The sequence below is a fragment of the Pongo abelii genome, chromosome Y (assembly GCF_028885655.2).
Source record: "Pongo abelii isolate AG06213 chromosome Y, NHGRI_mPonAbe1-v2.0_pri, whole genome shotgun sequence".
Lineage (NCBI taxonomy): Eukaryota > Metazoa > Chordata > Mammalia > Primates > Hominidae > Pongo > Pongo abelii.
Genome location: NC_072009.2, coordinates 54,553,554 through 54,578,915, shown reverse-complemented (window position 1 = coordinate 54,578,915; position 25,362 = coordinate 54,553,554). Strand labels below are relative to the sequence as shown.

The following is a 25,362-nucleotide window of genomic DNA, read 5'->3' as shown; positions in this document are numbered from 1 at the left end:
AAGAAAATTAAGGATTGTAGAAAAAGGAAACTGTTTGGAGCAAAAGTTTGAATAAGTGGCAAAAGAAGCTCTCTGCCAGCAGAGATAGAAGCTTGAATAAGTTGTCCACTGGGGTTTAAGGTTTTTATGGCCTAAAAAATAAAGATATGTACTTAGTTTGCAAGCTGTCTTGGAGAATGTGTGACTTAGCTTTGCCCAGGCCCAGGACCTATTAGAAAGCTTAACCCAGGCACTTTGCCTGGGAGCAGTCAGAAGTAGTAATTTGCAAAGACTGCTTAGCTTGGCACAGGACCTAAAGTAAAAGCTTGTCCTGGGATGCTGGCTCAGGAATAATCACGGACTGAAATGATGATTCATATGGGTTGAGCAACCAGTCAAATACAAAAAGAAATATTTCAGGCATTACCCACTAGATCTCACTGGGTTTATGCCCCCCCAAAAAAAAACAAAAAAAAAAACTTTATTTTCGGAAAGCCCTCTGAGTATACAGAAAACAGTCTGCCTATGCCAGGCATTGGTTCCCCCATCTGAATGAGTGAGAGGTTCGTACAAGATTTTATCTGAATGGACTGAAAGTTCTGTTATTTCTGTTGCTGCAGCCATGCTATCAGGCACAACTTTCTGTGTTAGATCCCTTACTGGTGCCTATACTTTTTTTTGGTCTGATTATTATGTTGGAATCAGGCCCTTACCTGTTGATTGGGGGTCTTCCAGAAACCACTTCCTTGCTGTTTTCATATGGAAAGGTAGCTAAGTTGTCTTTGTCTTCCCTCAGAAATGAAAACTCTAACTTCTCTTAGGAGATTGGGTATTGGTCTTTCCGGATGCTTTCTGCTGGAGAAGAATGTTGTGTAGAAAACAGTAGGTAGGATTCTACTGAGGGTTGGTTTAAGTGTTTGTAGAAGAAAGACATGTTAATGCATGGTTTAATTTGCATTACATTTTAAGGTGTGATAGACTTAAGGCAAAAAAAGAAAACCAGCTTCGATTATTAGAAAAAGCATATCACAACTAGACAAGGTGAGTAAGAAAAGCTGAAATACTTCAAGGCTGCTAACATGCCCGTATAATTGTGGCTATATTTATACCTGTTAAGATTTTGTTACATGGGACTTAGGTTTATTTAGCTTTCTTGATTTGATCCTTCAAAGCAAAAATTCTGTTACAGGAACCATATTTTCTTCTGTTATCTGAAAACATTTGTGGAATGCGTTCCCAGAATTAGAATATTGTTCTAGATTTCTCTATTCCCCATATCTTTCTGTTTTCCAAGAACTGTAGCTGGACCTCACCAGCTACAGTTTTTGGTGGACAGAAAAAAATAAATAAATAAAAAAGGTTAATTAAAATTGTAAGAAAATCTTAAAAACAACTTATGAAGTGAGAAATTGGTGATAGGAGTGTGACAGACTTTGAGACACATATCTTTTTTCTAGTCCTAATTTTTGTTAAGAATGAATCATGATAAACTTTAGTCATTGGCAAAGCAGACTTTTCTTACACTTAGCCAGACAACTTTTGTAAAGTACTGTGAGAAATACCTTTACATGGGCTTTCCTCATGGGCTTTTATGAATCTCTATTCTACAAGGAATCTTAAATAGGACATTATAAAGCTAAGTCCAGCCATAGGTTTCACCCTTAGATATATATTATTTGGAAAAACTCCTCGGTTTTTTGAGATTCCAAGGGCATGTGGTTCCTAGGCCTGATAGGAAGTGGCATTTTTTTTCTTACCACAGATTAGAAAACATGTATTGGGACTGTGTAAACGAAGTATAAGGCCGGGTTTCTTAGAGGGCTTTTATTGGTTCCAATAGTCAGATGTAAGTCATTAAAGAAGGCACACGCTTCCAGTCAAAGCCTTAGAAAATCAACAAGCTTATTCTATTGGGTTATGTTGCAAATGAAAATACATTTTTTGTTGCACTGATTAAAACAATTATATTGTTGTAAATTAAGAATAATCACACACACATTCCAAAATGTAGAGGAACTAGGCATAGGGGAAAAAAGTGTGTTCTAGGTTTTTTTAACAGGTGTATACCAAATGACAGCGTTAAAGCTGTAACTAGTTTAAAAGAAAGTGCACTTGACTTCAAAAAACAAAACAAGGATTAGAAATGTTCTAAAATAAAGGTAAAGAGATTGCTTCATTCTTCTGTTAGATTAGTCTATTTTAACTTTTGTCCTACTTGATATTTATAAGCGTTTTAGCTATTCCTAAGTTCTGTAAAGTTTCCTGTTATAAAAAAACCTACAGTGAGAACAGCTGGTAAAGCTCTACAGCTAATTTTATGCCATTATTCTTGATTAAGATTTAATGTCTGTAAATGACAAAATGTCTAGTGTGGTTTGAAACAGAATAGGCAAAGACATTTGGTTACTTCTGTGATTTACAACAGCTTAACATAATCACCTTAATTAAAATTGATAGCACATATTCAGATATTAAGAACATGAAAAACCCAATGTGGTTTTGAGACCAGTGTTAATATTACTCACTAAAATATATTCTGAAAAAATAAAATATTACCATCAAAATCACATGTGTTTAAATATGTTTTATAAAACAGTTTAATTTTTTTTTTTTTTTTTTAATGCTCCAGGGGCTCTATGAGGCATCCAAAACACAGGTTTCAGAAAACACATCCTTGAGCTTAAAATTTTATTCTGGGAAGCCTGCCAAATATTTTAGAGGATGAAGACACTTAATGTTATGATATCCAATTCCAGATTTCCATAAATCATTGTTTTTGCCAAAATACCTTCGGTAGAAATGTTTGAAAGGGCAGAAATATTTTCATCAGCCTTCAATATTACATAATAATCTCTTTCAGAATGACAAATTTTCCCCTTGTATTTATATCCCAATATTAACCCTAAGCTTAATGAAAACTTATGTAAAATTATATTTAACCTTAGAAAGATTGACAAAGAGGTGAGATTTTCACAAACTTATTACAACGTTTTAACAACTTTCTACAAATTTGCTAAAGAGAAGATTAATGTTTCAAGAAATTTTTCTTGTGTTTTCACTTCAATGCTTAATGGCAGAAAAAAACATAACACCCTTTCCAATCTAGTGCCTGGGTGCGCAGAGTTTTCTTCTGCAAGATTAATTTTTTTAAAGCTATTTTCACAATTTGAGTAAACAGTTAGCTTTATTTTAGTTAACTAAAGAAAATCCTTTACCTCTAGGCAAAACGTACATTTCCATGTCTTTCTAGAATTTATTTTCACTACAAGCAACTTTTACTCTTCTACCACACCTGGAGATTAAATTTATATACAGTATTCTCAATTGCACGTTATAATAATAGCTTTTAACGATGAAAAACTTCAGGGCAGCCAGAGAGAAAGGTCGGGTTACCCACAAGGGGAAGGCCATCAGACTAACAGTGGATCTGTCAGCAGAAACTCTACAAGCCAGAAGAGAGTGGGGGCCAATTTTCAACATTCATAAATGAAAGAATTTTCAAACCAGAATTTCATATCCAGCCAAACTAAACTTCATAGGTGAAGGAGAAATAAAATACTTTACAGACAAGCAAATGCTGAGAGATTTTGTCACCACCAGGCCTGCCCTAAAAGAGCTCCTGAAGGAAACACTAAACATGGAAAGGAACAACCGGCACCAGCCACTACAAAATCATGCCAAACTGTAAAGACCATCGAGGCTAGGAAGAAACTGCATCAACTAATGAGCAAAATAACCAGCTAACATCATAATGACAGGATCACATTCACACATAACAATATTAAGCTTCTATGTAAATGGACTAAATGCCCCAATTAAAAGACGCAGACTGGCAAATTGGATAAAGAATCAAGACACATCAGTGTGCTGTATTCAGAAAACCCATCTCACGTGCAGAGACACACATAGGCTCAAAATAAAATGATGGGGGAAGATCTACCAAGCAAATGGAAAACAAAAAAAGGCAGGGGTGGCAATCCTAGCCGCTGATAAAACAGAAGTAAAACCAACAAAGATCAAAAGAGACAAAGAAGGCCATTACATAACGGAAAGGGATCAATTCCACAAGAAGAGCTAACTATCCTAAATATATATGCACCCAATACAGGAGCACCCAGTTTCATAAAGCTTTTGCTGAGTGACCTACAAAGTGACTTAGACTCCCACACAATAATAATGGGAGACTTTAACACCCCACTGTCAATGTTAGGCAGATCAACAAGACAGAAAGTTAACAAGGATACCCAGAAATTGAACTCAGCTCTGCACCAAGCAGACCTAATAGACATCTACAGAACTCCCCAATCCAAAACAGGAGAATATATATTTTTTCAGCACCACACCACACCTATTCCAAAACTGACCACTTAGTTGGAAGTAAAGATCTCCTCAGCAAACGTAAAAGAACAGAAATTATAACAAACTGTCTCTCAGACCACTGTGCAATCAAACTAGAACTCAGGATTAAGAAACTCACTCAAAACCACTCAACTACATGAAAACTAAACAACCTGCTCCTGAATGACTACTGGGTACATAACAAAATGGAGGCAGAAATAAAGATGTTCTTTTGAAACCAATGAGACAAAGACACAGCATACCAGAATCTCTGGGACACATTCAAAGCAGTGTGTAGAGGGAAACGTATAGCACTGAATTGCCCACAAGAGAAAGCAGGAAAGATCCAAAATTGACACCCTAACATCACAATTAAAAGAACTAGAAAAGCAAGAGCAAACACATTCAAAAGCTAGCAGAAGGCAAGAAATAACTAAAATCAGAGCAGAACTGTGGGAAATAGAGACACAAAAAAATCCTTCAAAAAACTAATGAATCCAGGAGCTGGTTTTTTTGAAAGGATCAACACAATTCATAGACCGCTAGCAAGATGAATAAAGATGAAAAAACAGAAGAATCAAATAGACGCAATAAAAAATAATAAAGGGGATAGCACCACCAATCCCACAGAAATACAAATGACCATCAGAGAATACTACAAAGACCTCTACGCAAATAAACTAGAAAATCTAGAAGAAATGGATAAATTCCTTGAAACATACACCCTCCAAAAACTAAAACAGGAAGAAGTTGAATCTCTGAATACACCAATAACAGGCTCTGAAATTGTCGCAATAATCAATAGTTTACCAATCAAAAAGAGTCCAGGACCAGACGGATTCACAGCCGAATTTTACCACAGGTACATGAGGAACTGGTACCATTCCTTCTGAAACTATTCCACTCAATAGAAAAGAGTGAGTTCTCCCTACCACATTTGATGAGGCCGGCATCATCCTGGTTCCAAAGCCTGGCAGAGACACAACCAAAAAAGAGAATTTTAGACAAATATCCTTGATGAAGATTGATGCAAAAATCCTCAATAAAATACTGGCAAACCGAATCCAGCAGCACATCAAAAAGCTTATCCACCATGATCCAGTGGGCTTCATCCCTGCCATGCAAGGCTGGTTCAACGTATGCAAATCAATAAATTTAATCCAGCATATAAACAGAACCAAAGACAAAAACCACATGATTATCTCAATAGATGCAGAAAAGGCTTTTGACAAAATTCAACAACACTTCATTTTAAAAATGTTCAATAAATTAGGTATTTATAGGACATATCTCAAAATACTAAGAGATATCTATGACAAACCCAAAGCCAGTATCATACTGAATGGGCAAAAACTGGAAGCATTCCCTTTGAAAACTGACACAAAGTCAATTTTGTCAGCACTGCACCACACCTATTCCAAAATTGACCATGTAGTTGGAAGTAAAGTGGGATGCCCTCCCTCACCACTCCTATTCAACATAGTGTTGGAAGTTCTGGCCAGGGCCATTAGTCAGGAGAAGGAAATAAAGGGTATTCAATTAGGAAAAGAAGAAGTCAAATTGTCTCTGTTTGCAGATGACATGATTGTATATCTAGAAAACCCCATTGTCTCAGCCCAAAATCTCCTTAACCGGGTGAGCAACTTCAGCAAAGTCTCAGGATACAAAATCAATGTAAAAAAATCACAAGCATTCTTAAACACCAATAACACACAAACAGAGAGCCAAATCATGAGTGAACTCCCATTCACAATTGCTTCAAAGAGAATAAAATACCTAGGAATCCGACTTACAACGGACGTGAAGGACCTCTTCAAGGAGAACTACAAACCAATGCTCAATGAAATAAAAGAGGATACAAACAAATGGAAGAACATTCCATGTTCATAGGTAGGAAGAGTAAATATCATGAAAATGGCCATACTGCCCAAGGTATTTTATAGATTCAATGCCATCCCCATCAAGCTACCAATGACTTTCTTCACAGAATTGGAAAAAACTACTTTAAAGTTCACATGGAACCAAAAAACAGCCCACATTGGCAAGCCAATCCTAAGCCAAAAGAACTAAACTGGAGGCATCAAGCTACCGGATTTCAAACTATACTACAAGGCTACAGTAACCAAAACAGCATGGTACTGGTACCAAAACAGAGATATAGATCAATGGAACAAAAGAGAACACTCAGAAATAATGCTGCATATTTACAATTATCTGATCTTTGACAAACCTGAGAAAAACAAGCAATGAGGAAATGATTTCCTATTTAATCAATGGTGCTGGGAAAACTGGTGAGACATATATAGAAAGCTGAAACCCGATCCCTTCCTTACACCTTATACAAAAATTAATTCAAAATGGATTACAGACTTAAACGTTAGACCAAAACCCATAAAAACCTTAGAAGAGAACCTAGACATTACCATTCAGGACATAGGCATGGGTAAGGACTTCATGTCTAAAACACCAAAAGCAATGGCAACAAAAGCCAAAATTGACAAATGAGATCTAATTAAACTAAAGAGCTTCTGCACAGCAAAAGAAACTACCATCAGAGTGAACAGGCAACCTACAATATGGGAGTAAATTTTCACAACCTACTCACCTGACAAAGAGCTAATATCCAGAATCTACAATGAACCCAAACAAATTTACAAGAAGAAAACAAACAACCCCATCAAAAAGTGGGCAAAGGATATGAACAGACACTTCTCAAGAGAAGACATTTATGCCCCCAAAAGACACATGAAAAAATGCTCCTCATCACTGGCCATCAGATAAATAGAAATCAAAACATGAGTTAGAATGGCAATCATTAAAAAGTCAGGAAACAACAGGTGCTGGAGAGGACGTGGAGAAATAGGAACACTTTTACACTGTTGGTGGGACTGTAAACTAGTTCAACCCTTGTGGAAGTCAGTGCGGTGATTCATCAGGGATGTAGAACCAGAAATACCATTCGACCCAGCCATCCCATTACAGGGTATATACCCAAAGGACTATAAATCACGCTGCTATGAAGACACATGCACACGTATATTTATTGTGGCAGTATTCACAATAGCAAAGATTTGGAACCAACCCAAATGTCCAACAATGATAGACTGGATAAAGAATATGTGGCACATATACACCTTGGAATACTATTCAGCCATAAAAAATGATGAGTTCATGTCCTTTGTAGGGACATGGATGAAATTGGAAATGATCATTCTCTGTAAACTATTGCAAGAACAAAAAACCAAACACTGCATATTCTCATTCATAGGTGGGTATTGAACAATGAGAACACATGGACACAGGAAGGGGAACATCACACTCTGGTGGCTATTGTGGGGTGGGGGGAGTGGGTGCGATAGCATTAGGAGATATACCTCATGCTAAATGATGAGTTAATGGGTGCAGCACTCCAGCATGGCACATGTATACATATGTAACTAACCTGCACATTGTGCACATGTACCCTAAGTCTTAAAGTATAACAATAATAATAATAATAAAATTAATAACTTGAATGTAAAACGTGATGAGTTTATAAAATTACGGTCTGGGTGCAGGTAAAGTATGATTTATTACAGCATTGTTAAAGGAGTGATTATTTTTATACATCTTCAGGTCTTAGGTGGTTTTTGTTTTTCATAAGTTAAAGTCACATGAACTGAAAAGTGCAGCAGCCTTCATTTCTTTGGAAGCAAAATATTTAGTTCCACTAACTATTCTTCACTAAGTTAATTAATTAGATTTTTAAAATATATACATAACACATATGTAACCACACAGAAAACAGAAGTTCCAGAAGTTATAAAATTTTATTTTACCAATTTTGCAATTGGATGATTGACCTCTTGCTGATGCCCTTTAAGAACTCGGATACGAATAGTTTCCAGGGCCTAATAAAAAAGCCTCAGTGATGCTGGGCATAGTGACACACAGCTGTAATCACAGCACTTTAGGAGGCCCATGTTTGGGGAACAAGAAGTCAAGAGATCATGGCCAACGTGGTGAAACCCCATCTCTACTACAAATACAGAAATTAGCTGGGCGTGTTGGTGGGCACTTTTAGTCTCATCTAGTTTGGGGCTGAGGCAGGAGAATCATTTGAACCTAGGAGGCAGAGGTTGCAATGATTTGATGGTGTACCGCTGCACTCCAGCCTGGTGACAGAGTGAGACCACGTCTCCAAAAAAAAATCAGAGCTGTAAGGAAGAGTCAGGCTTTCATTTTCGGAGGTATTATTCACTTCTAATTCCAAGAGCTACATAAGAAATGCAGATATCTCATAAAAGACGATGGGTGGTGCCTTTTCTGTTGGCCTCAAGATGTCCCTCATCATCAGCTTTTATCCAAGAACCTTTCATGCATGCATGCACCAAATGTGTCAAGAGAGAGTGGAGAAAGGTAATTTAGTAGATTGAAAGAAAAAACTTTTTCAAGGAAACAAGATTTATGAGGAGACAAACATGAACGTCTTCAATATACATATAGCATCAATCTCTTTTTAATTAAGCTGATTGCCTTCTAAGAGTGTTTTCATTAATTTAACTGTACAGAGAATATCAAGAGAAGTGTTTATTATTTATTTCACTGGTTTACACCCCTATATGTATGCAATCATGTTCAGAAGCTCAAATTTCCCCTGATAGAATGCCGTTGGGTTCAGGCAAGTACAGGCTTTCAAATGGTCTGCAGATCCTTCAGCAGCAAAGCTTGATATTTAAGGAGGTGACTGTCAGTTCACAAGAGACTTTTTTAAGGAAACACAGTACTGCTATACTGGGTGGTGTAGAAACAGATATGTTATTTTCATGGTTAACCTGATGGTTTCTGGCACCAACAATGTCACTGAGGCAGCTGCTCAGAGGTGTGTTACCCGTTTCTTTTTAGAAACCAAGCTGAGTTTCTTTCTTAGTTACACCACTGGATGTTGAGCTGGACCTCAAGCCTCATCCATAATTTCTACGTCTGTTTTCTCTATATCTGATATATGGAGATTAAATGTCTTTACTATGAAAAAACCGAGGGCTTCTGCCTTAAGTAAGATTTGTTTAACTGGTTAATTTTTTTTGAGTATTAGGTTCTTAAGTTAACCAGTGAGTTTTATCTGCCTTAGTTTCTTCTATGAGGTGGTATTAAAGATGAGCTACTTCTCCATACTTAGGTACCTGCCATCTGAAAAATCAAATAATGCCCAAGAATATTCTTAACTGTTAAGAAAAATTGGCTGAATTGTTTCGTGACCCTGTACGTTGTTATCTTCTGATAAGACCAGACCCAGGTACTGTACTGAAGTCTCAGAGAGCTGAGCTTTAGATTTTGAGACCCAATATTCTTTTTTTTTTTAATTTTTTGCCAGATAGCTTAGCAGTGCATTAGTGTGTTCCCAGGAAGCCCATCACAATTTTGCTATTATTTACATCTCACCAGTACACAAACACATAAGAGTCTCTACATATCTAAGGTAATACTGGGGGTTTATTTTGTATGTTTCAGAAGAATAAAGATCCCAGACACATTTTCAAAGACTACAGAGCACTGAGGTTGAAGAGAAAGTTTAATAAGTGAAATAAAAAAGCTCGATGCCAGCAGTGATGTGGTCAAAATGGGTTAACCAATATGAAAGTTGGATTTAGCGTTTTTGTGTGTTTTGAATGGTAAGAAATGCACTTAGTCTGTGGGCTGTCTTAAAAAATGTGTGACGTAGTTCGACCTGGCACCTTAGATCCTAGCCCAATCAGAAAGCTTAGCCTGAGACCTCGGCCCAGTACCTATTAGTGGCTAAAGTGAATATTCATAGGGGCTACTCAGCTTAGCCAACAACCTTTCAGAAGCTGAAGTGAATCTGTGGCCTAAGATTTTGTCCAGAACTGATCTGAGGCTGAACTAATGATTCATAGAGGTAGGGTTCACAGTCCAGGAAGAAAAGAAAATTGTTCCCTGGAAGGCACTTGCTCCCACTCTCCCACTCTCTTTATGTTCACCAAAGGAAAAGAAATATTTCTGGAAGTCCACTGATTATAAAATGGACAAATGCATTTCTATTTCAGGCCTTGTTTTCCCATTTGAGTAAGCTTGAAGTTTCTGCAAGTTTCTGAGTGAGCTGGAGGTTCTTCTATCTGTGTAGCTGGAGTCAGGTCTTCAGACACAACTTTCTGTTCTAGTTCATTTATTGGTGCCTGCTGCTTGAATGTTTTTTTACAGGCTGCTTTTTATCTCATGTGGAAACGAGGCATTGATCAGTGGGCCGAGAAGTTTCTGGGGACACTTCTCTTTCTGTCTATAGAAGGCAAGCTAGCTAACTCTCTTCACTATTGGAGGAGGAGAGCTCTGAATTGGAGAGAAGAACGGAGAAACAGTCTGTAGAATTTAGAAAAATGTTGTTGTTGTTGTTTAATTTCCATTTTGCCTCCATAATTACTTGAATCCTGTAGATCACAATGGCTGTTAGGACTGGGGAACCATTATTCCTGCTGAACAATCCGGGAAATATACACTGGACCAGGTGACCTAAGTCTCTGGGAACACTCCTACTTTCACTGGTCTCCCTCATAGGCTGGACAAAGTTGAGATATATTCTTTTTCGGCCTGAGCAATTCATTTGAAAGTGCCCTAGCTTGTCACACTAGTAGAAATCAGCAGGTGCATCTTGGAGATTCTGGATCTTGTAGGCCTCTGAAGCGGCCAGTAATGCCTTTCTCATTCTCTTGTGACTCCCTTCTACTTTCTAGGTCTCCTCTTTCCAGTTCTTGTTTTAAAAGACCAAAAAAGCCACCCTACAAGGTTTTTCAAAGTGCTATCTGATTCCATGGCCTGCGTCTGTGGTTTTGTTCTGATATTAGAGGATGGCTGAGAAATAAACTACTATTTTAAAATTGTGTATCCCTTGATTGAATTAGGAGATGGAGATGAATGTTTTGCTAAAGCTTCTCTCAGCCTTTCCAAATAACCTGTGAGATATTTTTTCTAGTTTCTGATTTCAAAAAGGACGGTTCAGAGTAATTAACAAGTTTTGTTCTGGTTCTTTTGAAGCCTGCTAATATGCACAGTAGAAAGTGATTTCTTTTCTATTCATCTCTAGGTTTACTAAGGCTTCATTTGGGGTTTTCAAACAGCACTGTTTTTCTTTGTGTTGGAAATAGTAATTCCGACTTTTTGTTACCCATTTTTCATCCTTCACTTCTGTTTATTTTTTGACTGACTAGAGGATGTCCATTGTTCATCTTCAAATTCCTTTGCTGTCTGCAGTGCTGCCTGTTTTTCAGCAGTAGTTAAAATGTGGCTTAAAAGTTGCACTGCATTTCTGCACATAAGATGAGGCTGTTGGTTGAAATGTTGGAAAGCCTGTGTAAGTCTATCAGGTTCATCAGGGAACTGTGTTAAGTCCAGCTTTATGTGTATAAGTTTACTGCAATGAGAAGGAAATTTAAACCTTAGTATCACAGTATTCATTCTGCATTTGTTATAGGGGCAGCAGTAAAGTTGGAGGTTTACCGGGATTGCACAATAAGAGGTGTTTTTATACAACAATTCTGAGCCCCGGTTAAAGGAGTCAGATAGGGCACTCAGAAATTGCATTTGACAGTTCTCTAGAGATTTGTCTCTTTGACTTTGGAAAATTGTGTACTGTAGACTTACCTCATATGGTTCCCAAAGACCCAGGGGTAATTTTACAAAGTTTACAAAATCTGGAGGTTTTTTGAATAGCAAAAAGACCTAGTTGTCAGCTATTATTGAAATTACACTTCTTTGAGAATGCTTGTCCTCCTATCAGGAACACGGCCACATGGCCACCTTGTTTCCAGTTGAATATTATTATTATTGTTTATAAATTTAGAGACTCAGGGTCAATGGAGTTCCAGGGCTTCCAAGTGCACTCAAGGGGAGTGCAGTCCACAGATGCTTTGTTGCTATTTAGAAACAGATGCTAAACAAGGTGTCATTCAGATGACTTCCTCCTTTTGGTGTTACCCACGATAAATAGAAAGTGTTAGAGTATCCTTTTTCATCTTTTTCCTTTGTCTCATCTGTGCCCCCAAAACTGCAATAGGTGCTGCTTAGAAATGCAAGCATAGCCTTTACACATAAATCTGGATGAGCTAGTCAGAAGCACTAGCTACACTCACCAGTGAAAGGCTGTAGCTTTCTGCCCTGCTTTTGTCCTAGACCCACTGAACCCCAAAGGCTTGAATGTTACCCCAGAGGTCTTGCAAATGGTATGTAGTAATAAAATTTATGCTAGATATTTTAATAGAGGAAGCGTCTTCATACTAACTTTGGCTTTCCTAACCAAGTTCCCAGTGAAACATCAGAATCTCCAAGAATGATAAAGACTGACTTTCAAACGTTTTAAATGCAAAATTATTGCAGTGAAGTACAGCTGGCTCAAAACGGTAGAAACTGAATGTCTGAATGGCCCTTCATTAGATGGGGAAAGCAAAGAGGTTAAAATCTGCTCTTTAACACTGGTTTTCTACCAACAATTAATAGTGGAGGCTGCCTGTTTAAAGATAGGACATGGGGGCTAATCACTGGTGGCGGAATGTTAATGGGAAAAGAATTTCAAAACTGTAAGTTTTGGGCAATGGATTGAGAAGGATCCAGGTAGGAAATAAATCTCATTTCACTAGGGAGTGATGTAAGGTTAGAAATCCTAGGTTGAAAATTCTGAGACAAAATTCTTTTTATTCAACAGTTAGGGAGAGAGATTTTGGGTTAGATATGTTGTCTCCACTAAATGCCTCCCAACATTCAAAAATTAACTTGTCTCATGGTGTAACTTTTATGTGAAAGAAAATAATATCTTTGTAAAAAATTCCAAATAAAGGAAAGAGTATTTATTTGCAGTTAAATCCCTCCCATACAGTGCCATGATTATCTATTATTGAGGGACAAAAAGGTCCTTTATAGGTAACAATTTATAGTGAAATCTTGAATTCCTCTTGTTTCACAGAAATCCCAAAAACAAACCTTTTTAAATTACACTACTAATTACTAAGACAAGGAGTGACTGTGTTAAGGAAACCTGCATACCTAGAGCTGTAAAAATGCCCACAACACTGCATAGAAAAAAATATGAAAGACAGTATAGCTGTGAAAAGAAAAAATGTAAATTCTATAGAAAAAAATGGGAAGTCCTTGTGTCAATGGCCTGATGAGTTGTCACAGACCAGAATTACCCTAATGGTAATCAGATAACACTGAGACGTAGCCTCAAGCAGAAACTTTTAGCATACCTAGGACCTCCTCTAAATCTCATGTCACTGCCAGTCTCTTTATGAAAAAAATAAAAAAGTCTTAAAACAAACAAGATATTTTTTAAATGAATTTGAAAGTTTAAAGTCTGCTTTTACCATTCTGATGAATTATTTTCTTCCCAGCCCATGCAGCAACATATGTGTAATCTCAACAATGCACCAAGATGTAATAGTATCCCTTTGTCTGTAAGTATACCCAAAGATCTTTGCCTTAATTAAAAAAAAAGTAAGAAGCTGAGAAACAAAGTTGAGATTAAAGAAAAAAAAAGCACGACAAGAAAGCTCTCTGTCAATCAAATAAGGACTCAAATGTGTTTCCCACTATGAGGCTGGGGTTCTGGGTTATTACAAACTAGCAAGAGAAAGAAATGATTTCAGTCAGTGGGCTGCTTTGAAGATCACGCAATTCAGCTTGGCTCAGGGTCTTGGTCTGAGAATAATTAGAAAGCTTAACCCAAGAAACTTGCCTAGAAATAATCAGGAGTTGTTGTCATAATTTATATCTACTGCTCAGCTCATCTCATGATCTATCAGGAGCTGATGTAAAAGTTTGGCTCAAGGATTTGGCCCAGGCTTAACCAGGAACTGAAACAGTAATTTATAAAGGCTGGACTCACAGTCCAAAAAGAAACAAATATGCCAACCCGAACCCACCAGGTCTCACTGTGTTTATGCCAAAAAAATGGACAATAAACTATTTCCTGGGAGCCAACTGATTACACAAAAGACAGTTCCAAACTCTTCAAAATCCTTGGGTGATTCTGAAGGTGGAAGGGAGGAAAGTAGACTTTCTTCTGGATATTGGAGTGGGTGTCTTTGTTCTGCTTTTCAATCTTGGCTTTCTCTCCTCCCCTAATGTGACAATGATGGATGTGTCAGCAAAAGACCTTTATAGAATATTTTCTCAGCCCCTTAGTTATAGTTGAAACAGCCTTCTATTTAGTCATACCAATTTAATAATTCCTGAAAGTCCCACTTTATTACTAGGTAGAGATATTGTGGTCCATATAGAAGCCTCCATATGAATGGCTGCAGGAAAAACTCTTTTTCTCCACTAAGTGGAAACTAATATTAACTAAGAAGTATGGGATGTCGAGAGAAATGTTGCTGGGCTACAATCACTGTATGCATCTGTATTTACCTTAAGGATTGCACTATCTTTTCTGGCCAGAAGCGTTATTTCCCAAACCAGAAGGTAGAAAAGGGCTAGAAGTCATTATAAATAAGCTGTAAAACAAAGGCCTTTTTAGACCCTGCAACAGTCTTTATGAAACCCCAAATATCAAAGAATGTCATTTCTTAACATGCCCAGAAATCCCATTTACTTGGATCTCAAGAAGCAAAAAGTTTAACCAACTCATAGGTATTGGGGGAACCAACCCCTGATATTTCAACCTCGGTTCTTTTATATTTTCCCTAAGTGTCAGGCAGTCTGAGAAATAAAAGGATAGGTTACAAAAAAAGAGATAAATTTTAAAGCTGTGTGTCCGGGGGAGATGTCACATGTCAGCAGGTTCTGTGATGTCCCACAACCCACAAAACCAGCAAGATTTATTAGCAATTTTCAAAGGGAAGGGAGTGTGCGAATAGGGTATGGGAGACAGAGATCACATTCTCCATAGGGCAATAAAAGATCACAAGGCAGAAGGTCAGGGTGAAATCACAATGTCAGGGTGAACCTACAATTACTAATGAAGTTCCATGTCCTGCTGTGCATGCAGTGTCATTGATAAACATCTTAACAGGGATCCAGAGAAGAGAACCAGTCTTACTGGAATTCACCAGGCTGGAATTTCCTAATCCAAGCCATCCTGGGGGTGCTGCAGGAGGCGAGGGTGTGCTTCATCCCTTACCTGCAACTGCATAAGGCAGACACCCCTAGAGCGGCCATTTTATAGGACTCCTCCTAGGAATGCATTCTTTTCCCAGGGCTGTTAATTATTAATATTCCTTACTAGGGAAATAATTCAATGATATTTTTCTTACCTGTTTTTGGCAATAAGAGAAATATGGTTCTGTTCTGCACGGCTCCCAATCAGTCAGACCTAATGGTTATCTCCAATGTTCCCTGAACATCACTGTTATCCTGTTCCTTTTTGAAGGTGCCCAGATTTCATATTGTTGAACACACATGCTTTACAAACAATTTGTGCTGTTAACACAATCATCACAGTGTCCTGAGGTGACATACATCCTCAGCTTATGAAGATGAAGGGATTAAGTGATTAAATAAACACAGGCATAGGAAATTATAAGATTATTTATTTGGGGATCTAATAAATGTCCATGAAATCTTCACAATTTATATTATTCTGCCAAAGCTTCAGCAGGTCCCTCTCTTTGGAGTCCGTAACTTCCTGCAACACATGGGTATTTGGAAGTAAAACCCACGGTTGTTCTTGGCTTTGAGAGGTCTTATCAGAGGTTCCTCATGAAGAAGAGTTTCGCCAAAGGCAATGTAGAAAGCCGATTTAAGAACAATAATTTGGCCCACAGTTTATGCCAATAATTATTTTAACTATTAAATTTTAGACTATTTTGCTGTCAACTCAGGCCTATTATATTTGATTTTTACAGAAATGAACAAGAAAAATAGAAAGATTTCTTTCAAATCTTACATTGGACATTATCTTCTAGTCTCAAGTGGTGTTTGTCTTTGTGGGGGTAAGACTAAGAAAGCTAACAAAACCAAGCCCTATGCATCCACAACTTCTCTGGCATAACTATAGCTGTCAGTTACAGGGCCTGTCAGCAGCCTCAGAATTTTTAAGCTGTTTATTTCCTCAGCTCATCTCATTTTATAACGTATGGTTTGATAACCCAAATTTTTTCTTCTCACACAGAGGAAATCAAACTCCAAACGGTACTGCAAATGAAACCACTTATGAAAACACCATGTTTCTGTGAAACCTTATCCTGACCTCAGGTGGAGCTCCAGCTGTTATGTTTCATTGCACAACCCCCCTCCCTAGCAGGAAGTAGCTAGAAAGATCAATTCTGTCTAACGGCAGTTAGTTAGGTAGTAGCGTTTTACTCTCGCTAACAGAAGAGAATAGTTAGGTAGTTGGGGCCCTTGGTATAACTTCTAGGAACAAAGATCCAGCTTACCAAAAAATAGGCTACAGACACATATTATTAAACTTGCACAAACCTTCAGCCCACTCACATGAAGAAACACAGTCCAACATAGACAGATCTTTGTTCTTTATGCACAAAATATGCTCACAAACATACTGATTGAAAAGCAAAAACAACAAGGAAACATCCTCATCTTTTGTATAAGCAGTGGACTTCCAAAAATAGCGGCTTTTCTTCAGGTGAGGAAAGTACACGGTGGGTGACAACAAGTTTTAGTGGGCACTTTTCTGGACACGCTTTGGAATATAACCTGAACTAGTATAAATAATCACGTCAGCCTCTGATTAGTCACGGGTAGAGGTCGTCGGCCAAGGTTTCACATCAGCACTTGTTTGGTCCCAAGCAAAATTCCAAAGCCAAGCTGAATAAGGCTTTTTCCAAGATCAGTCATCACATTCTTCCATTTCCCAGTATATGAGGACCCCAAACATCAGTGTCACACTGGAGAACCAATTTGGGTTTCCACTGTGGAGAGCTATTTTAATTCCCTTCTTAAACTTTGGTTCTAACTTCACTTTATGTGCACCGTCGTCAAGTTTTTGGACCCGAGACAAATCACTCTTTGTGATGTCACACAGTGAGAATTTGCTACTTGTGGTGCATTGGTGAGACTACAATTCAAGCCTGAATTGAGCCCTGGGATGCATAAGTCTTACCTGGTCATCCAAAATCTGGCCCTGGAATAAAAACTATGTCTCTGCAGGCATTCCACCTTCCAGTGGTCACCACCACTGGCTGGACTGGGTTGAAGTGGCATTGTTTTGTTTTCTCTGCAGTTCTTCCTGAAGAGTCCTGGCTTGCCAAAGTTTCAGCAGTTAGAAGGTACAGCTCAAAACTCCTGGATTTTGTATACCTGTAATTCAGTCACTAATGCCTTTGTCTATCTCTTGCTTTTCCCTCCTTTCCCATGCCTCATTGTGGGCCCTGCTGTAAAAGACGAAGAATGCCACCCACAATTTTTTCTACAGTGTTATCTTTTACCATGGTCTGCTTTTGTAGTTATCTTCTGATTTAAAGTTTGAGTAATAAACTTGCTTATTAAGAATACCTGTATTTCATTTAAATCAGGAGATAGAGAGGATTGTTTCACAAAATCCACACAATCCTCTCTCAGCCTTTTTGTAAAGTCTGAAATATTTATATGTGATTTTTATTTCAATATAACCAGTTTGGATTAATTAAGAGGTTTGATTCCAGTTTCTTGAAAGCTTTTTAACATGCACATTAGAAAGTCTTTTTGTTTCCACTGATCCATAAAATCAGTAGGTATTTAGTTGTGGTTTTTAAGGGGCACCATCTCCCTTCTTATTGGAAATGGGACTTCTGTCTCCTTTCCCATATATATATATATATTTTTTGCACTGGTTTTGTTCTTTGCCTGCCTATATTAAACATGCTATTTTTCTCTGAAACTCTCAATTGCCTGTGTGGCTTCCTGTTGCTCAGCAGTACTTAAGATTTGGCTTAGGAATGACATAACATGTTGCCATGTAAAGCCAAACACTTGGGTAACATTTTGGAAAGCCTGTCTGTATGCATCTGGCTTATCAGAATGCTTTTCTAGGTCCCAATGTATCTGTTTAAAGTCTTATAATAAAAAGAGAACCATGAATTTAGATACACCAGGTTTCTTAGGCATTTTCTTTAGGGTTAACGGTTTAATGGAGGGCTGCCTGGGAGAATTGAAGAAGATAAGGATGATAAAGTGACTAGAGGAGTCTCTGGATAGGGAACACAAGAAAAGCTGGAACATCTGGAAGTTTCTTCTGAGGGTTTCCTGGGGGTTTGTTTCTCTGACTTTTGAGAATTGTTCACTATAGACGAGTCTGACATGCTAAGAAGGCATGGTCAACATTACAATGCTTACAAATATCTAGGTTGTTTGCAGGACAAAGAAAGTACCTCAGGCAATTTGCCTTCCCACTTACAGAAAATATCTAGATGTTGGGTAATATTGAGAGAGAAAAGTTAGGTAGATAGGATGGATTCTTGCTAAAACTACTTTGAACAAAGAAACAGGCTAAAATACCAGGCTGCAGGCAGATGTTTAAAAAACCTGCAGAAATCTTCAGTCCACTCATGTAAAGGAACAAAGCCTAACAAACAAATATTTTTGCTTTTTTTTGTTACCTAAATTATGCCAACAGATAATCTGATAAAAGAAGAATGTTCTGCATAAAAGTATTTTTCTTCTTAGATAACGCACATACTTCCAGAAAACAGTCTCTATTCCTTTTACACAAGGGGCTTCAATGTGCTTCAAAGAGCACTTTTCTCCTTCTTCTTCTTCTTTCTGCATATGCTTTCCACTGTGAGCTGAGCCACTATAAATTTTTACTTCAGCTAAATTTCAGTCCTGGGTCAAGGTTCTGACTCAAACCAACTAGTACTTTTTCAAGACTAGTAAGCACACTCTTTTCTTAAATCATAAAATCATCAGAACCTGCCTCATAGTGAGAAATACATCTCTCTCCTAACTGTGCTGTCAACAGTCATTTTTTTTCCCTCTTAAGCTTTCAATCTGACTTCTCTATAGTGAAGAAAAAAAAAAAGTCTAATGATACCTCAAAATAGCAGACAGATATATATAGTGGTACATCCATGTGACTGCAAAAGTGTTCATCAGAACACACTGAAGACCACTGGGTAAAATAAATAGAGACTATTTTCTGAAAGATAATTGTTTTTATGCAGAATATTCTTCTTCTTTTATCAGATTATCTGTAGGCATATTTTAGGCCAAAAAAATGCAAAAGAATTGATTTATAAAGGTTTGTTCTTTATATGAGTGGACTGCAGGTTTGTACAGGTTTTTTTTTTTTTTTTTAATTTGCATGCAGCCCGATATTTCAGTAAGTCTCTTTGCTTATAGTAGTTTTAGCAAGAATCCATCCTATCTACTTAAATTTTCTCTCTCAATACTATCCAACATCTAGACATTTTCTGCAATTGAGAAGGCAAATTGTCTGTGGTACCATATATGCCAGATTTCTTTGTTCTGCAAAAACTCAGATATTTCTAAACATTGTAATGTTGGCCATGCCTTCTTAGCACATCAGACTTGTCTATAGTGAACAATTCTCAGCAATCAGAGAAACAAATCCCCAGAAAACCCTCAAAAGAAACTTCTAGATGTTCCAGCTTTTCTTGTGTCCCCTATCCAGAGACTTCTCTGGTCACTTTATCATTCTCAGTTTCTTCAATTCTCCCAACTAACCCTCCATTAAACTGCTACCCACAAAGAAAATGACCAAAAAACATGTTGCCTCTAAATTCCTGATTCTCTTTGTATTACAAGACTTTAAACACATAGATTGGGACCCAGAAATGTATTATGATAACCCGGATAGAAAGAGGCTTTCCAAAATCTTACCCGAATTTTGATTTTACTTGGCTGCATGTTATGTCATTCCTAAGCCAAATCTTAACTGCTGCAGAGCAACAGAAAGCCACACAGGCAATAGAGAGATTCAGAGACAAATAGCATGTTTAATATAGGAAGGCAAAGAGGAAAACCAGTCCAAAATATAAAAAGGAGGAAAACAGACCAAAGGCCCATTTTCAATTTATATATATTTGATACATGTTCTGAGAAAGCAATATATTAGAAGACTGAGTAGGAGTATAGGCGCACTTCTTCAACTTCTTTACATTACTTGTATTTCTGAGGATTTTGTCCTAAGATTTTTTTTTTTTCGTTTTTGTACTCAAGAGCAAACAACACTGAGCCAGTGTCAGCCAGTTCAAATCAATAGGATGACTTCCAGCCTTATAAGACTCAAGTGGCCGTCCAGATAGAGAGAATTTGGACAATCCCCCAACATCCTCAGTTGATGAAAATGTTGGCTCTGTTCCGACTCATTTTTCTTCACAAAGCAGCTTATGCATGCAGAGACTTAGAATCGGTCTTGAGACAATTGAAAGTTTCTGGCCAAGGCTATACCTCCGTGTTATCTAAAGACTTCTGAACTAAAGCCAGTCAATGACAGTCCATCAGGATGTTGGCAACAGGATTTCCAGAATTTTCAATTTTATTTTCTTGCCTTTCTGCTTATGGCAGTCATGTCCTTTATTTTTTCTTTGTAGGCAATGTTGCAACCAGGAGATATATTCTTATTGGGTGGATTCAGTTGGTGATTTAGTAGTCAGCAATATTATTCAAATGTTGCTGTTTTGGTGGTGTCTTGGAAACAAATGAAATTCAAGTTTTTATTCTAAATTTTAACTTGGTAAAACCTTTTTGGGAACCAATGGTAGACATTTAGAACACTGTACAAAAAGTTTTCTTATCCCAATTGAATACTTTGTTCTGCATTTTTTTCTTCTCCTTCTTCACTGTCCTATTAATCTAAGAGGCATAGTGTAGGGAACATTTATCAAGCCCTAACCCTCTTTTTCTAACATTTGACAGAAAACTGTTTGTAATCAGAGTTTTAATTTAATATTTCGGATCCTAAAGGAAGACCTAGTAGGATAAGATGTTTCTCAGCATAGAGCCTTGTCAGCCCTTTGCCTAAAATGTCTAGTTTCCAACTTCCCCTTCCTCTGATGTCTCCCTAATAATTATGAGGCTCTATGTCCCATCTATAAGCAGAAAATCTCCACTTTCAACAGTCAAAAAAAAAGCTACCCTAGAGAGACAAATTACCATTTGATTGCTGATGTTTTTATAAAAGAAGAAAAGAAATGGAAACTTTTTTTTTTATTTGTTGAGGCAACTGTTCTGCATCCAGCTACAATGATATCTAAATATGAAGAAAATGATAAGTTTCAAAGTCAACCCCCCGTATTTAAGAGAATGTCAATGTTTTGCTAGGAAAATAGTAAGGGAAACCAGGGGTAGCATAAAGACTCAAACTCTGTTAAAGACTCTTGCTTCAATCAAACTACTACATAGTCTCTCTTAGGCTTCCCACATACCTGGAAGTTTTTGGGTTGAATGGGCTTAGAAAACAAACAAGGAATTTTATATATATATATATGTGTGTGTGTGTGTGTGTGTATATACATTTATATATATTATATATAATGAATTAGGAATTATACATATATACACACATATATACACATACATATATATACACATACACACATATGTATATATGTATGTAATATAAATACATATATGTGTGTATGTGTGTATATATATACACACACATATATACAGAGCATACATATATACATATATACACACGCTTATATACATGTGTGTTTATGTGTGTATATATACACGTGTAAGATATATACACATACATATGTGTGTATGTATATATGTATGTGTATACATACATATAGACATACCATCTGTATATACATAACAGAGTGTACAGTTATACATACATAAACCCTAGGTATTACATATATATGTATTACATACATATATATGCACACATACAATATGTGCGTGTATGTGTATATGTATATATATGCACACACAAACATATATACATATATAAACCCATATGCATATATATATGTGCATGTATACACACATATGTATACATATACATATAAATATGTATATGTGTATATATATAAATACACACACTTATGTGTATATACACATAGACAAATATGAATATATATACGTATATGTATATGTGTATATATATACACATACACACACTTATGTGTGTATATATACACATACACACACTTATGTGTGTATATATATACACATACACACACTTATGTGTATATACACATATGCACACATATGAATGTGTGTATATACATGTATTTGATACACACATATATAATACCCAGAGTTTATGTATGTATACCTATACACCCTGGTATGTGTATATAAATGTATGTATATATACACATATCATACATCTGTATTTGTATATATATGTGTGTGTACATACACACAGACAATTTTAAACATTAAGTAGCACGAACACAAGTGTAAAGTTTCAGCAAAATTTTAGTATATAAAAACAGACCACTTTACCAGCAAATTGCTACATGATTTGACAGCTATTAATGTGCAGATTAAATCAATGAGTGCATTAGAGCAGGGTCTGCCATTCCTCGCAGGCATTCCAAGTGATTCACCTCTCATAGTAATAGATTTTAAAGATTATTTCCTTATTATACCCTTACATGGGAAGGATAAGCAAAGTTTTGCACCAAAGCATCCTCACCAGTCCTACGCTATTTCAGCATTTTGTAGGACAGTCCTTAAAGGAGCCTCAGAAAATATTTCCTGCTTCCTACATCATTCATTATGTAGATGAAATTCTTTTGGCTGCTCCAATGGAAGAGTTATTACACCAAATGTTGAGAGAAGCAAAACAGGGGGAAATCTCAAAACAGTTCAAGAAAAGGTAGAAACAACCACCTCATAGCAACACTTAGGCACTATTGTTACTGGAAAAGATGTTCAACCTCAGAAAGTCGTCCTCCGTAGGGACAGATTACAAGCTTTCAATGATTTCCAACAACTATTAGGAGATATAAATTGGCTGTGCCCAACCCTAGGTATTGTTACTCATCAACTCAAACACTCAGACCCTCCAAGGAAATTCTTCATTAGGAGCAATGGGCTTAGGAGACAAACCAGTTGTTCCAGCAACTTACTAAGGAGGCAGAAGCTGAATTACAGCTTGTAGTGCAGATTCTTCAGCAAACACATGCCTCCCAGCTACAGCCATGAAAGATTTTGATTCTCTTCATTCCTTCTAGCCCCCAGTCTCCAACAGGATTTTTAGGCCAGATGATAGAAAAATATGTCATTGTAATAGAATGGCTTTTTTTTGAATTTCAATCAGAGATTAAAATCTCTGCAAGTTTATCTTTATTTAACTACTCAATTTATAACAAGGGGTAGGGATAGATCAAAATCGCTTAAGAAATATGATCCAGACAAAATTACTTTTCTCCTTTTAGAGCCAGTCTAAAAGTATGAGGAAGAATATTGGATTCCCAACGACAGGTTGCAGCATGGGAAATGTTGACTGTGTGGCAAATTGCTCTTTCAGATTATGTAGGAATAGTATATAAGTATTATGCGTCAGACAAAATTTTGCCATTTTAAAAGTTCAACCTTTCATCTTCCCTGTGATTACTCCTCGCAAGCCCATTTCAGACAGCCAGACCTATTCTACTGATGGCCCTTCCAAAGGTCGCCAAGCTACTTATGGTATAAGCATGCTCATACAATTAAAAACCCCAGAGTTTCAGCCCAATGCTCAGAACTAATGGCGGTTATTCAGGTTTTAGAGCTCACTGCTTTATCTCTTATTAACATTCTCTGTGATTCAGCCTATGTTGTAAATGTAGCCAGTCACATTCGGACTGCCACTATTAAAAGCACCCTAGAACTGAAGCTGTTTAACTTGTTTCTAAGACTTCAACAGGCTGTTTGCTCTTGTGCTGCTTTTTATATTTCTTATATTTGCTCTCTCACACAACTCCCAACACCCCTATTTCCAGGTAATAATAGAGCCAATAAGTTGATTGTTCTGCATTTCAACAAGCTCAAACTTCTCCTGTATTACTGCATCAAAACTCGGTCTTGACTCGTATGCTTCATTTGCCTAAGAGCCAGGCTGCAGCCTATACAAGCCCGTCCTACTTGCCAGCATGTCACTGGAGTCACACCCATAGAAGGCTGTAACCTATGAGACTTAGCTTCAAATGAAATCTGGCAGATGGATGCTACTCACAAAGCTGGCATTGGCAAGCTCTCCTTTGTTCATGTGACTATAGACACTTACTCTCATATGCGGCATGCTACATGCAAACCAGGTCAGAGAGCTGGTTACATACAATGACGTAGTCTGTCATCATTTGCTCATATAGTGAGTTCCTAAACAATTACAAACTGACAATGGACACGCTTATGTTATTTATGTTTTTTAAAATTTTTTACAGATATGCTCAATCATTCGTAAAACAGGAATTCCTTACAACCCTCAAGGACAAGGAATTATAGAATGGACAAATTAAACATTACAACGTGTGCTGAAAAAACAGAAAGGGGAAACAGGAGACCAGTTACCACCTCAAACAAAATACATTTACTTTTACTTTAATTTGTTTTTAACTTATTTAGTTAAATTTTTTGACTCCTGGCACAGATAGTAAGACTACAGCAGAACAACACTGGTAAGTTTTATAGGGAAAAAAGGAAAGTATACCCAAATATATTATGAAAATCCCCCTAAGAACGATGGAAAGGCTCAGTAACTTCACTGATGTTGGGATGAGTGTATGTTTGTGTTTTCACAAGAGATGGATAAACTGTGTGGGTGCTGTCAATGTGTTTGCAACCATGTAAATGGAGACTGGAAAGAGCCATGGATCCCAACTATGGATCCGGCTCCTCCATTACAAGCCATGAGTCACTTGAAACTGCTGGAGCATCAGGGTGAGGCAAACACCCCTGACTTCAAGTTTATGGCCATGTTACCTGTAACGTCCTGTGCAGTAGGTTTTCCTTGTGCAGAGACAAAAAGATACAGGGCATATGTTTCCAATACCCCAGTATTATGGAGTGTAATTTGGAGTGACACTCCCCTTGACATCTGTCATGATCATGGAGGATGGGAACCAGGACCCCTAACACCCCCTGACAAAGAGTAATTAGACCCTCAGAACAATGATTATCAATTATGCTGCACCATTGGAGGGACTTCCTTTATGCATC

At 37.3% G+C, this 25,362-nt stretch overlaps 1 long non-coding RNA gene across 1 annotated transcript; it reads left to right on the top strand.

Annotated features, from left to right (window-relative positions):
• The first annotated feature begins 17,293 nt into the window (after positions 1–17,293).
• LOC129053138 (uncharacterized) lies at positions 17,294–24,748 on the top strand. The gene is made up of 2 exons (XR_008518236.1): positions 17,294–17,528; positions 24,588–24,748. It is a non-coding gene; the product is annotated as an uncharacterized LOC129053138 (long non-coding RNA).
• The last annotated feature ends 614 nt before the right edge of the window (positions 24,749–25,362 follow it).